Raw genomic sequence first — 16,163 nt, 5'->3', positions numbered from 1 at the left:
TTTGTATTTTAGCCCATAATATCTCATAATTATTTTTATACAATTTTCCATTAGAAGCTGTTATATATACTCCCAAGTATATTTAACCTTTTTCACTATTTCAAAACCAGTAAGTTTAGCTAACATTTCCTTTTCCTTCATAATCATATTTTTCGATAATATTTTAGTCTTATTATTATTTACCTTAAAACCAGAAACTTTCCCATAATGAGTTATAATTTCAACCAGATGACTGACCGATTGAATCGGTTGAGATAGTGTCACAACCAAATCATCAGCGAAAGCTCTCAACCTATAATCATTCTTATTCATTTTTATTCCCTTTATTATAGTTGACTCACGAATCTGAATTAATAAAATCTCCATTGTTAAAACAAATAACAATGGAGATAATGGACATCCTTGTCTTGTACCTTTTCAATTTTCAAAGCTTCTGTTAACCCCCCATTAATTGTAATTTGTGCCGATTGTTGTTTATATATGGCTTTAAGAGCATATAAGAATTTATCCCCAAAATTCATTTTATCTATAACTGTCAGTAAAAATTGCCAATCTAATTGATCAAAAGCTTTCTCAGCATCCAAAAATATAAAAGCAGCCGAGATTTGATTATTCTTTTCCAGATACTCAATTAAATTAAGAATTTGTCTCACATTATATTTCATATATCTTCCAGTTATAAATCCAGACTGATCACTATGAATTAATTGCTTCATAACATGCATTAATCTATTTGCCAGTATTTTTGCAAAAATCTTATAATCTGTATTTAAAAGAGATATAGTTCTGTAATTCTTAGGCTGAGTAAGATCTTGATCCTCCTTTGGAATCAATGATATAAAAGCCATTCTCCAAGAGGGAGGTACCAGGGCTCCCAACAAAATATTATTAAAAAGTTCCTTTAATGGCTCTATCATTTCTTCAAATAACATTTTATAATAAATTGCCGTTAATCCATCTGTACCCGGTGCCTTCCCCACCTTTAACTGCTTAATTGCAAAAATAATCTCCGAAGTAATTAAACAATTCATCTCATTTTGTTGTTCATTTGAAAGTCTAGGAAAATGTATTGATTGTAAATATTTATCTATATCTAAAACTTGTATGTTTTCACTAGCATATAACTTTGCATAAAAATCTAAAAAACTCTTTTTAATCAAGTTCTGTTGATAAACCTCTTTGCCTTTATAATTTACTTTCTCTATCCTTGCCTTCTGTTTCTTTCATAATTGATAAGCCAACCACCTACCAGGCTTATTTGCATTACAAAATGTATTATATTTCATATAGCGCAAATTATTTGCTATCTGATCTGCCATTATAACATATTAAATTGTGCCCTAAGCATATTTATAGAAGCCTTTAACCTATCGTCCAATGGGTTCAAAATAAGAGCCTTTTCTTTTAATTTAATCTCTTCTTCTAATTCTTTACGTTTTTGCATCTGTTTACGCCTATGTGCGCTATTCATGTGAATCAAAACCCCTCTCATATAAGTTTTGCTAGCATCCCAGACTATTGGCATTGAAGTGCCTTATGCGTATTTAAGACAAAAAATTCCCTCAAATGTTCTTAAGCATTTCTGCGATAGCCCCCCCATATAGAAATAAGTTTTCATTCAGTCTCCAGGGTCTTCTATTCCCATCTTCTGCAAATAATTCCAACCTTGCAGGACTATGATCAGACAGTATTCTAGGAAAATTTTTTAACATTCTTGACCCTAGAAAAAAGATCAGAAGTAATTAAAAAAAATCAGTTCTAGAAAACGATTGATGTCTGTCCGAAAAAAGTAAAATCTTTGTCATCTGTATTCCATTCTCGCCAAATGTCACTAAGTTCCAAATCATCTTTCATATTAAAAAAAACTTTAGATAATTTAGCATGATTAAAAGTTTTAAAAGAACCCTTCTTATCCTTCCTTGAGTCCAGAACACCATTCCAATCTCCCATCAAGATAACAGATTTATAATCCAATTGAATTAATTTCTGATGTAACAGCTTATAAAATTGTTTTTGTTGTTGATTAGGAGCATATAATCCAACAATGTGAAATTTCTTGCCTTGTAATACTAAATCAATAATAACATACCTTCCTTGTATATCAGAATCTATTAATTTAGCCGATAAGTCATTTCTCACATAAATTACTATTCCCCCTTTTTTCCCCGTTGCAGGTCTTGTCTGTTTGAATTCTGAAGTCCCAGAACAGTTTAATTTTATCATTTTATATGACTTTCTCTATTTTATGTTCCCTCCAGTTTTTGCTTACAGGCAAATGATGTTTTTCCAGATCTTCCTATTATTATTATTATTATTATTATTATTATTATTATTATTATTATTATTATTATTATTATCGATCATCGCACAGTCAGCCAGATGTTCAGACTGGATTTGGCATTTTGTCTACCTATCGAGTCCTTACCCAGGACCTGGGATAGGCAGATGTGGATGTTTGATGGTATTACAGGTATCGTCGCAGGATGGAAGCAGTTCCTAATAAGGCCGCCTTTTGCAATTGACTAATAGCGAATTTGTCAATGCCAATGGTGTTCAAGTGGTGCTCCAGTTGTTTTGGGATTGCACCCAAGGAGCCTATGACTATTGGTACTACCCTTGCTTGCTTTTGCCACAGTCTTTCTATTTCTATTTGTAGGTCTTTGTATTTTGTTATCTTCTCCAGTTCTTTCTCGTCTATTCTGCTGTCTCCAGGCACTGCCACGTCCACTATCCAGACTTTTTTGTCTTTCTTATCGACAATTGTTAAGTCTGGGGTGTTATGTTGCAGGTGCTTGTCTGTTTGAATTCTGAAGTCCCAGAGCAGTTTAATTTTATCATTTTCTATGACTTTCTCTATTTTATGATCCCACCAGTTTTTGCTTACAGGCAAATGATATTTTTTGCAGATCTTCCAATGCACCATTGTTGCTACTTTGTCATGCCGCTGCTTGTAGTCAGTCTGTGCAATCTTGTTGCAACAGCTTACCAGGTGGTCCACTGTTTCTTCAGCTTCTTTGTATAGGCGGCACTTACTGTCTGTTGCTGTCTTCTCAATTTTGACTTTATATGCATTATTATTATTATTATTATTATTATTATTATTATTATTATTATTATTATTATTAATCATCGCACAGTCAGCCAGATTTTCAGACTGGATTTGGCATTTTGTCTACCTATCGAGTCCTTACCCAGGACCTGGGATAGGCAGATGTGGATGTTTGATGGTATTACAGGTATCGTCGCAGGATGGAAGCAGTTCCTAGTAAGGCCGCCTTTTGCAATTGACTAATAACGAATTTGTCAATGCCAATGGTGTTCAAGTGGTGCTCCAGTTGTTTTGGGATTGCACCCAAGGAGCCTATTACTATTGGTACTACCCTTGCTTGCTTTTGCCACAGTCTTTCTATTTCTATTTGTAGCTCTTTGTATTTTGTTATCTTCTCCAGTTCTTTCTCGTCTATTCTGCTGTCTCCACGCACTACCATGTCCACTATCCAGACTTTTTTTGTCTTTCTTATTGACAATTGTTAAATCTGGGGTGTTATGTTGCAGGTGCTTGTCTGTTTGAATTCTGAAGTCCCAGAGCAGTTTAATTTTATCATTTTCTATGACTGTCTCTATTTTATGATCCCACCAATTTTTGCTTACAGGCAAATGATATTTTTTGCAGATCTTCCCATGCACCATTGTTGCTACTTTGTCATGCCGCTGCTTGTAGTCAGTCTGTGCAATCTTGTTGCAACAGCTTACCAGGTGGTCCACTGTTTCTTCAGCTTCTTTGTATAGGCGGCACTTACTGTCTGTTGCTGTCTTCTCAATTTTGACTTTATATGCATTATTATTATTATTATTATTATTATTATTATTATTATTATTATTATTAATCATCGCACAGTCAGCCAGATTTTCAGACTGGATTTGGCATTTTGTCTACTGATCGAGTCCTTACCCAGGACCTGGGATAGGCAGATGTGGATGTTTGATGGTATTACAGGTATCGTCGCAGGATGGAAGCAGTTCCTAGTAAGGCCGCCTTTTGCAATTGACTAATAGCGAATTTGTCAATGCCAATGTGTTCAAGTGGTGCTCCAGTTGTTTTGGGATTGCACCCAAGGAGCCTATTACTATTGGTACTACCCTTGCTTGCTTTTGCCAGTCTTTCTATTTCTATTTGTAGGTCTTTGTATTTTGTTATCTTCTCCAGTTCTTTCTCTTCTATTCTGCTGTCTCCAGGCACTGCCACGTCCACTATCCAGACTTTTTTGTCTTTCTTATCGACAATTGTTAAGTCTGGGGTGTTATGTTGCAGGTGCTTGTCTGTTTGAATTCTGAAGTCCCAGAGCAGTTTTATCATTTTCTATGACTTTCTCTATTTTATGATCCCACCAGTTTTTGCTTACAGGCAAATGATATTTTTTGCAGATCTTCCAATGCACCATTGTTGCTACTTTGTCATGCCGCTGCTTGTATCAGTCTGTGCAATCTTCTTGCAACAGCTTACCAGGTGGTCCACTGTTTCTTCAGCTTCTTTGCATAGGCGGCACTTACTGTCTGTTGCTGTCTTCTCAATTTTGACTTTATATGCATTTGTCCTTAAGGCTTGGTCTTGTGCAGCCAGAATTAGTCCCTCGGTCTCTTTCTTCAATTTTCCTGCTCTTAGCCATTGCCAGGTCTTGTTATTATCTGCTTTCCCAGCTATTTTTTTCATGTATTGGCCATGTAGTGCTTTGTTTTCCCATGCCTCTATTCTGTTCTTCATTTGGTCTTTCTTGTAGGCCAGTTTGGTCTCTCCAGTAGTCAGTAAGCCTTCCTGATATACTAATTTCAGTGCATCTTCATCATTGTTCTTCAGATATTCTTCCAAAGCCATTTTTTCTTCTTCAACCATCTGATGTACTTGTAGCATTCCACGCCCACCTATTTGCCTTGGTAGATAAAGTCTATCAATGTCACTGCATGGATGAAGGGCGTGATTCATTGTCATTATTTTTCTGGTCTGCCTATCCATTGCTTTTTGTTCTGCTTGAGTCCAGTCCACTATTCCAGCTGTGTACCTAATGACTGGGATTGCCCAGGTGTTGATTGCCTTTATGGTATTTCCTCCATTGAGTTTGGACTTTAAGATCTTCTTCACTCTCTTGATGTATTCACCTGTAACCTTTTTCTTGACTTCAGTGTGCTTGATGGTGTCAGCTTGAAGGATACCCAAGTATTTGTAGTAATCTTCCTCATCCAGACTCTTAATGTTATTTTCGCGGGGCATCTTGATTCCTTCAGTTTTCACTATTTTTCCTTGTTTGATAGCAAGTGTGGCACATTTGTCCAAGCCAAACTCCATTACAATATCTTGGCTATATATACGGACAGTGTTGAGCAGCGATTCTATTTCAGATGATGTTTTTCCATACAGCTTCAGATCATCCATATAAAGGAGGTGGGATAGTCTGGCAGATGTTTTTGATGTTTGATAGCCATGTCCTGAGTTATTCAGTATTGTTGACAGAGGAAACAGTGCAATAACAAATAGTAATGGTGATAATGAATCTCCTTGAAATATTCCTCTCTTGATATTAACCTCTCCCAGTCTCTCACCATTGATCTGCAACTGTGTCTTCCATTGTGCCATCGATCTTTGCACAAATTTTCTGATGTTTCTACTGACTCCTGTTATTTCTAGGCACTTGATTATCCAGTCATGTAGCAGAGAGTCAAATGCCTTTTTGTAGTCAATCCATGCCACATTCAGGTTGGTCTTCCTTTTCTTGCAGTTTTCCAAGATCATTTTGTCTATTAGGAGTTGATCTTTTGTTCCTCTGCTATTGGGGCGGTTTCCTTTCTGCTCAGGTGGAAAGAGATTGTTTTCAACTAGATGCTGTTGTACTGCATCAGCTACCACACCAGTTAGTAATTTGAAAGTTGTTGGTAAGCAGGTAATTGGCCTGTAGTTACCTGGTGTTGCCCCTTTTGCTGGATTTTTCATTATTAGGTAGGTTTTCCCAGTTGTTAGCCACTTTTCAATTTCTTCTCCTTGTAGTATATTGTGAACTGCTTGGCAATGAGTGGGTGTATAACAGTTAGATGTTTCAACCAAAACCCATGCAGTTCATCTTCACCTGGTGCTGACCAATTTTTGATTTTCTTTGCTCTTTTTTCTACCATTTTTGTTGTTATTACTAGTTCTTTCATTTCAACTTCTGTTTTATTTGCATCCACCTCTTTTAACCAAGCCGCATCCTTGTTGTATTTCTTTGGGTTATCCCATATCTGCTTCCAGAACTGCACTGTTTCTTCCTTGTCAGGTACTGACTGATTCCTTGCAGTTTCTCCATTGATGGATTGGTAGAAACGTTTCTGATTGGATTGAAATTGGAGGTTCTGCCTATAGTTTGCAATTCGAGCTTCATATCTACTGATTTTCCTGGCTATAGCTGTTATTTGTTGCTTTATTATTTCCAGTGCTTCCTTGATCTTCCTTGTTTCTAAGTGGTATTTCTTGATTAGGTATTCTTTGGTCTTCTTGTTCTTCAGCTTCTTTTCTTTCATCTGTTCTAGCTTGCTTGCATGTGATCTTAACTTGCTGATCTTATTTTCTAGTCTAACCTTCCATTTTTGTGGTGCACTGTTTGTTTGTTTTTCTTCTTTGTTGATTTTGCATCCCAGGTATTCTGTTATAACTGCAGCTGTGCTGTACATTAGTTGGTTTGTTTCTTGCAATGAATTGGTGCTTATACTTGATATTGCAGTATTTGCATCTTTTAATGCTTGTGCTAGCTGTTTCTTTGGAACAAGCTTCAATGCAGGCAGCCTTATTCTGTTGTTTTTGTGCTGTTCTAGATGCTCAGTTATTCTTTGTTTCAATTCTTTTATTTCTTTAGTTAGAGGGTTTTGTTCTTCCTGAGGAAGAGGTGCCTGGTTTCCAAATGAGAACAGTTGTATATCTCTGCTGGATTCCTTCACTGCCAACTCCCCCTGGTTTGCCTCTACATTCTGAATTACTTCTTGTAAGGCTTTGATTTCTTTGCCCTGGGTAAACCTTTGCAGTTCGTCCAATTCTGTTTCTGTGAATACTTTATTTCGTGTTATAAATCGGCGTTGATCTGCTAGTCTCTGTTCTGTTATTTCTGATTCTGGATGTTGTTCTTTCCATAACTGGTGCATTCGTTTTAGATATCCTCGTCTTGTTGGACTTGATCTGTAGTAACAGATCATTATTTCTTTGTTTTCCATCACTGTGTATCTGCGACGGGTAAACACCTTTTCTTCCAGTAGTTCTGCAGCTGCTGGCCCTGGTTGCTCAGCCAACAGTCCTGAGTCCTGTAACCCATTTTTCACCAGATATCCAGGGACTCCAATATCTAGCGCGGACCTTGTTAACCTGGGCGACATCGAGCCGGTATGGCATTCTGAAATTTACGTCTCACCATATTTTTTATGGGAGAGACACTCTTTGTCTGACTCCTCTGATGAGACCTATCCAGTATGGTTGAACCTCTGGCATAGCTCTCATCTTCCTCAGAGTACACAAGCCCCACAACCACGTCAAGGTAGTGCCTCACTGGGGGTTTATTATTATTATTATTATTATTATTATTATTATTATTATTATTATTATTATTATTATATTTTGCTATCTCTTATGTTATTGATCACCAGAAGAGTTCAATTACAGCAGTGTACCTGCATGACACATTATGAACTTCTGACTTGTATTACTAGTAAAGTGTCTACCTCTACTCCAAGATACATTAACATTCAATGATTATTCTTTCCAGTAACTTTTCACAGGTCTAGTAATTTAATTCTTATTAAATGCTGACAGAACGGAATTCCAATAGGCCCCAGCATTAATCCTATGTTGAAAACTCTAGTATTGCTGTTTCATTGCTATAGCACACAATCTATCGCAAAAAATATTTTAAAACACAAAATGTTGGAAATGCAGCAATACTGAATTCATAATATATTCTATAGATCGAATGTTGAAATCTTTTATTTGCAACTGGTGGCTGCTTGTTGCATCTGATAGCATGTTTTCAACCAGAAGGTTTCCAATTAAATGAAATTTCAACTAATACACTTTCCTTAACTTAATGAGGCTTTTTTTTTCAGAATATGGCTCCCATTTAGGTTTTTGATTTGGCGAAAGCTCATATTTCTTCATTTCTTTACCAGTAAAAAACTGAAATCCCTGAAGATGTAGATGAGCCTGTATCTAAAAAGAACTTGACACATTGGTAAGTCTGATAAATGTTGGAAGCAGATGTGAAAAGAGATTAGAGAATAAAAAATTATTTGTAATTTTTTCTTTTAATCAGACATAAAAATTGTGCATGCCAGTACACATTGTTTTAAAGAAAAAGCTTTTCATTGATAGAAATTTAGAAATAAATATAAGTACGTTAGAGCAAGCTAAAGCTTCCATAAATTAGTTTTCGTTCCCTACAGTGACAAGCAGGATATAACTCCCCAAACACCCCTTTGCTAGTGTTTTCCAGCAAGTTAAGAGGCATATATAGGATATATAGCAATAATTACTACTCTTGAAAGCTTTATTCACTTGATCTTCTATGAAAGCTACCTCAGTTAGTGAGGGTTGCTTTACTTTGTGAGAACGCATTCTGCACTATCGTGAATATCTATCCATTCCTCTTCAATCAATATCTCCAGGTTCCAATAAGAAAAAGTTAGAAAAACATTTTATCTACTTTTTCTCTACTCATTTTGGAAATATATCCTTTCAAAGCTTATTTTTATCTCATGCTTTTCAGAAAGTTTAAGAACAGACATAGGTTATGCAAAAGAGCAATAATAGCCAGCACTTCCACTTATAGTATATACATTAAGGCAAATGGAAATTCATAAACGGTTAGATAGTCTATATTATTTTATCTAAAAGTGAGAACATGAAGGTTTTTTTTGCTTTTTTTCAGGCAGTAGAGTGAAGTGTCTTTTATTTGGTTATTGTTTCAACAACAAGTTTCATACTTTTCAAGAGAAGGGTTGAGCTGTTTCTTTTATGTGTTCATAAAAAGGCAATAAAGTCAACTTCAATTTGGTTGTCATGCCTAAAGCATTTGTTTACGCTACTGAACTGTGGCTTGCAAAGAGAAAGGTGCACAATTTGGTTGTGGGAACCTGCCAGATTAGGGGGGACTTTGAGGCCCCTACAAATGAAAGGGCTAGAACAAAAAGAACATGAAGAACATGAAGTTTTAAGAGGAACATAAAGAACAAAAAGAACATGAAGTTTTAAGAGGAACATACCAAAGTAAATGTAAGGGAAATATTCTTAAAACTTACACAATGGAAAAACCTAATTTTGATTATTAGTCAACTACTCAAAAGTGTAAGCAAAGTAACCAAGATATTTTTTTTCTAGAGATTAGTCTATTTAGAAAGTTTTGACATTGAATATAACCAGTGAACAGATTATTATGACCCAGTAGTCTATTCTCTTCATGTGATTTCTACATGTATTGTTTTACCATAAAGATAAGACATGAAGACATAGAATATAATGTTCTGTGTTCTTCCTTTCTAATCATCACAGAAGGAAAGACTGCATTTGTCACATAAGAAATAATGTGTTTAGTTAAAGAAAAATATTGTGTAGTCTAACAGGGTTTTCTATAGTGATCAGTCATTATCCATAACCAGGATATGGACATTTTACTACAGATGGGTAATATGCTGTCATTTGGTTGCTAACAGGGACAAGTTGAAATAAGTATATTTCAAAAGCATAAAGTTGTCAATTAGGTCACATATCAAAAGGTAGTTATGGAGTTTTCAAAGACTAAAATGGCTTGACACACAATTGACTAATTCCTAATTACCTATCAACACTAAAACATGCTGTGTTCCTCAAGGCAATGAAATTGTGCCCTTTTAACACAAATGATGATTTATCAACCATGGAGTGATCAAGCCACATTATTGCTTAATGTGATATGCAAACCCAGCCAAATTCAGTTCTTAAAAATTCCATCCTATCACAAATGCATTTTCCAAGTCTGAAGCAGAGTTGAAAACTCTAAATTTATGAGCCTTAGGTCATAACTGCATAACTCTTCAGATATTTCAATCTCAAAATACATAGTACAATGTAGTAACCAAGGAAAAGCAACTTTAGTTTCTGATACTAGTTTGCTAAGAAATATTTTTTTCTAAAATAAAACAGCAGGCAATTTGATTTAAACTTAAGTGCAACTATAGGTATATACCATTTTAAAGACTTCAGAATATATTTTTCATAGACATTGGCATTAAATGTAAGTAATTAAACTTCAGTATGTATTTTCAACTAAATTCAAGCAGGAAAACAGCTCCAGTATGGTGATATGATACAAGACAATTGGGTGACTTCATGAACATTTAAAGTAATTTAAGAAATAGAGATTTTTGGATATTTTGATCTACTTTGAAAAGAGCAAATTAGTACTGGCACCTATAACTGCCATTCTTAATGAAATCCATATGCTGTAAATGAGGAAAGTTGCTATAAACAGTACTAGACTGAAGAGAATGTATCTCTGGATAGCAACTATAGTAAACACTATATATTTTAAATGTGCAAAGATGGGAGATAATTTTCATAGTCTGGAAGAAAAGCCAGTGGCCTGAAGATTCATGAGCTCCTGATATGTACGATATACAGATTTCAGTACACTAGATTACCTCCTTTCTTGCACATTGGAATAACATTTCCTCTGAAGGAATGGAACTTTCACCAGTGCTGAATGGAATTGCAAGTTCAAACTATAGTTTCCTGAGTACTGAAGTTATTGAATAAACCCAAACATCTGTACCATTCCAGACACTAGTTGGGCTCATACATCTTAATACTTCATACAATAAACTTTTGTATTTCCCTGGTAGGAAGAAAAAGTCCTCCTTATCTGATATTTAGTGTACACGGGTCTTGTTAGATTCACTGATATCACTTATTCATTGATAAGTTGTCAAAACCAAAACAAAACAAAACAATGGTCAAGAGATGCAAATGACTGCAGATTTCCCTTTGGTAAATTGCAGATAAACCCAAGGATTAGCATGAAAATTGATGGTATTTGGCAGGAATATAGTACCAGGTGGATTTTAATACTTAACAAGCTTTTCCTCTATATCTTTCTCTGTGCAGATGCTTTTTCCTGTTCCCTACTTTTATCCACCATTGTTCTCCATCTTTTTCCTTCCCTGTTGGAAAAAGGGAGAGGAATATATGGGTATGTATTTTTTAGTGTTTCTGTGAGAGAGTAGCTTATATGAATGCAGATGAGGATCAATTAATTTTGCAAATGGGATGCCTTGTTTTATAAGCAATTAATTTAATTACTAGTTATAAATTTATTTTTTTCCTGGCTTTGTCATTTTTGGAATGTGGCTTTTGAAAGGTTTATATAGAGCCATAACTGTCTGATTATATATTATGCAAATATGTCACACACATATTCTCACACTTGGGGAAAATCTCCAGATAGTTTCAGTTAAAGTTGGTAATTATAACTTTGTTATAAGTTAGGGAGCTGTTAACTATTCATTGAAAAGAAAGCTGACTTTATGATATAAATAATGAATAAAACATTTTAACAAACATGGAGCTAAGCTGAGTATATTTTGGAAAATCAATATAAAAATTATTTGAAAGTACAATGGACTTTGTTAGTAATTATATTTCTTGATTTTAATTTTTTCAATTTTATTACTGAAGATAAAATGAACAGATTGGGTAAAAAGCAATCTTTTAATGTACTAATAATCCTCTATATGCCTTCTCTGGCATTTTTACACTTACATATCCAACAGAATTTGAAAAGGAAAGTAAAAAAAAAAAAATCAGATGGTACATATTTCAGAGAGGTCTCTGTGAAGATTCTAAAAAAGGATGTGCCTATTGGCTGTGTCCTGAAAGTGTGTATCTTTAGGTAGTATGCGATCATAGGTAATTGTGTATTAGAGCATCTGAAAAATGTAAGTGTTCATTCTTCCTCCCGTGATTTTCATGCCTAAGACTGTTACATACAGTTTCATCCATGCTCAGACATTACAGAGGTGGTTTAATCATCCATAAGAAATTACTAGCTTCTCTGTTCGTGAAGCATGACATTTCAATTGCACAGCCAATAAAAAGGAGAGCTGAAATGATTTACTGTATAGAAAGCCAGAAGACCAAGGTTACCATGGTGAGCTTACCTTTCTGTGCAAACAAGGTCAAGTGAGGGTGACCCTTCAGTGGACAGCCTTCAGTTATAACATAGTAATATATTGCTCCAACAATGGTTTGTTGGTTTCCTTTTTAAATAAGTAAAAACATTTAACCATTTTTGGAAGTGGGGAGGAAATACAAGTCTGCATTTTCAAGGTCTGCCTATCAGCAAATAGAAAATCTGTACTCTATACACATCATTGCTTATGATGACATAGCTTCCAAAGATATTTTTATGATAATCAATCAGAATTATTTATGGGCACTTAAATATATGTGTATACATAGGAGAAAGAAGGAGGTTCTAATATATTGTCTTTCATAATACATTATAAAAATTATTTCCGTTTTACCTGGGACAAAGAGATCACTGATAATAATTTCTATACAGATATGGCTAAAGAATGTGAGAGAAGGAAATAACTACAAATGTGATTAAAATATTTGAATAAAGCAGCAGAGAAGAAATAAAAGATTTTATCTAGTGCTTCTCTGAACAATATTACTGATGCAGAAAATGAAGGCTGTTCTAATGTCCCTTGAATTCCATATACCATAGGAAAACAAAGTCCTTTGGGTTATGAATCTTGGGTTTAAGAAAAAGCCATCAAATATTTAAGATAAAAATGCAGTAACACATGCTTGCTGTCATGTATAAATTTAGTGATTGTTATGACAAGGTTTTTAAAACATTCATTGCTGGAATATTTTAATGAAAATATTCATTAATTCAAACTGACATTCATATTGGGAACTACATTTCATACAGACAAAAATATCTCAATGCATAAGAGATCATTGTTAAGTCAGAAAGGTAAGGGTGAAATATATAATAATAATATATAATTTTAAATTATACATTACAAGCCATACATATTGGTGTATTGCTATATTATGTATTAAATGTAGTGAATAAATCAGGTTGATATAATTCTGATGTGGTCAAAAGGTAGAAAAGATGACAAATATAATTAGACATGTAGATGTTATCATACTATATAATTCAATGAGTATATGTTTTATGTATATTACTGTACCTTCTGGTAATAAAGATTGCATTCATTTAATATCTCAATTCCAAATGATAAACTCTTGAAAGAATATTTTTTCTGGTAGTTATAGCAAAAATCTGAGTAATCCATTTATTTAATATCTTTATAAACAGCGTTCCAGTATAAGATTAGCCATGGAACCAAAAGCATTATTGATTTCACAAATAATTTTATAATATTGCTACATTGCAATGCTGAAATAGCTAATCTAATTATTTTTTGTCGGAAACTCTGCATTTAAAGCAGTGCATGAACTTGCAAAATTATGAATGCAAACAATATTTATTATTTGTTGTTCATATTGAAACTTCAGAAAATCCTTTTTGTATGGCATTCAGGATAAAGATACAGTAATGTTTTAAAAGGGTAATCAGTAGATATACCTAGGTGCTGCAGCAAGAACTAAAGTACAGCATATATTTAAAGCATATAAACCTATAAGAGAGCCCCTTTGCTTCTGAACTGAAATGTATGCTGAGCATGCAGTTCTCCTCTGTTTATATAGATTCTAATCTATATAAACAAAGGTATTTTAGATATTGTGGTGGCCAGGAGACAGAAAAGGTTTTATTGAGAAAAGACAAAATCAAATAGTTTCTAGTGTGCATTATCTGTCAAAATTAGAGAGTTTGTTGTGGCTGAACTGATGCTAGACTCAACCCAAAGGAGCTAAGTATGTATAAATTGATATTTCTTTGATATGGAAATCCTGTGAAAATATCTCCATAAGATTAAATGGAATAAGAAACAAAAGTGATGCCATTGTGGGAGTTTATTACAGGCATCTACCCAGGCAGAAGAAGTGAATTATTCCTTTTCAAATCAACCCACAAAGTTCAAGAGGGCAGGCTATAGTAGTAATGGGAGACTTCAATTACCCTGATATCAGCTGGAAAATTAACTCGGCTAGGAGGGAGAGGTAGAACAGATTTCTTATCTCTGCTACTGACAATTTCATTTTTCAGAGATGGAAAAAGAAACAAGGGAATCAGCTCCTTGGCCTTAGTCCTTACCAACATAAAGGGATTGGTCAATGGATAGACGTGTCAGACATTTTGAGGGAAACTGCTTATGTCATGTTGGATTTTAAAATACCCAAGAGTGATAAAACTGATAGCACTCAATTACATAATCTGCTGCTGGTGAAAGGTGGGTTTCAAATCTTAAAAAATAAGTCTTAAGTGGAATGGGCAATGCTGAAAAAAATGAAATACTGAATGGAAACACATAAATGATCCCATAATAAGTAAAATTGGAAAAAGTCTGAAGACATCAATATAAATGCATAATGAGATAACAGAAAGCTAGAGAGAGAGAGAGAGAGAGAGAGAGAGAGAGAGAGAGAGAGAGAGATCTTTAGGAAATAGAAGCAGAGGTTGATAATGAGAACTGTTGGCCCAAAGCTGTAAGAATGGAGTCACAAAGGCTAACTTTCAGAGTGCAATGAGGCTAGAAAAGAATATAAAATATAAGAAGGATTCTTGAGGAATATGTCCAAAAACTAAAGAGTCCAGGTGTTCATTTATTCATGATGGGGAAAAGAGCTTGTTGAAAGAAAAAATATTATTATTTTTGACATTTGTTACAAACCTAAATTCTTTCTGTGCCTTAGCTTTCCTGACTTCATTTTTATAGATTTGGGCAGTATGCTGGTATTCTACCTTAGTTATGTGTTCCTCTTCCCGCCTTTTATACTTGTCCTTGTTGTCTTTCACTTTAATCAGAGTTCTTTATGTAGCTATGCAGTTTCTTCTGGGATCTCTTATTTTTCTTTTTTCAATGGTATTGTGCTTGACTAGGCTTTTATAATCTCATTTGCCAAGTTTCCCAAGCTTCTTGGATTGTTTTGCCCTTGAGGATTTCCAGCCATGGAATCCTTCTCAAGCTCTCTCCAAATCTGTTGAAATCAGCTCTCTGAAAATCCAAGATACCAGTTTGTCTATGTTCTATTGCTTGTGCTTGCATTATGTTGAATTCCAATATTGCATGGTCATGCTCCCCAAAAATTCCTGTAACTTCAATTCCTTCTATCATTTCATCTTTCTTAATGTGAATTAAGTTTAGCATAGCCAACATCTTGTTCCCTCCTCTACCTTTTCAGAGACAAAGTTGTCTGTTAGGTTTGTCAGGAACTTGTTTGATCTTCCATTAGATGTAGAGTTTGTCTCCTACTTGGTGTCAGGGTTGTTAAAGATCCCCATTAGTATTATGTTGTGCAAAATTTGTAAACCAATTTTAAAAGGGTGACATTTTTTATCATGGGAATTTTTTATTTATTATTTTTTGTTTGTTTACTTTCGGCCTCACTGACTATGTTATGGTTTCATAGTACTATGAAAAAAGAAGTTATAGTTTGGCTTTCATTCTTAACATTTTCCACCCAATTCTTAGAAGAAGTATTGTCAGATATTGCTAAGATCCACATTTTATTTCATTGAACAATAATTTACCTAGATTTTTTTACTCAGTTCACAATATTAAGACTTCCACAAGTATTGGATTACAGATTTCAGAACCAGTTCAGCAAACTAGATAAAATGAGAGACTGTAGTATGTCTCATAGTTCTATTGGTATTATATGGAAAAGAAGCATTTTTCAAATCAATAGTATTAATATTTATGTTCAGAATAAAGATACTTTGTCTGATAAAACCTGTAGGAATGGTACTTGAAAAAAGATTGGTTTTATCATGTAATAACTTCTTGAATTCTGAATTTTGTATTTCATTGAACACATTAAGGTTGTACTTTAATAGACATATTTTATGTATTTCCTTTATTATTGTAATGGTATGTGGAAATGAACTTGGGAGAGAAGAACTTTTAGACTTGCAAGATTCTGTCAATATAACCTTACAACAAAATAGAATCACCTAAAAATCATCATGTTTCCTGTATAGTCT

General features: G+C 34.3%; 1 long non-coding RNA gene across 1 annotated transcript in view; it reads left to right on the top strand.

Annotated features, from left to right (window-relative positions):
* LOC120317382 overlaps positions 1 to 16,163 on the top strand; it is a 192,393-nt gene that overhangs the window by 42,805 nt on the left and 133,425 nt on the right. Inside the window, exons 2-3 of the long non-coding RNA XR_005559218.1 lie at positions 8,176 to 8,237; positions 11,144 to 11,228. This is a non-coding gene — a long non-coding RNA (uncharacterized LOC120317382). The remainder of the gene's footprint in view (positions 1 to 8,175; positions 8,238 to 11,143; positions 11,229 to 16,163) is intronic.

Source organism: Crotalus tigris, unplaced genomic scaffold (assembly GCF_016545835.1).
Source record: "Crotalus tigris isolate CLP2741 ecotype Arizona unplaced genomic scaffold, ASM1654583v1 scf7180000019636.1259824, whole genome shotgun sequence".
In the NCBI taxonomy this organism is placed as follows: domain Eukaryota; kingdom Metazoa; phylum Chordata; class Lepidosauria; order Squamata; family Viperidae; genus Crotalus; species Crotalus tigris.
Note: the sequence above shows the minus strand (reverse complement) of the source record. Positions and strands in the feature narration are given on the sequence as shown.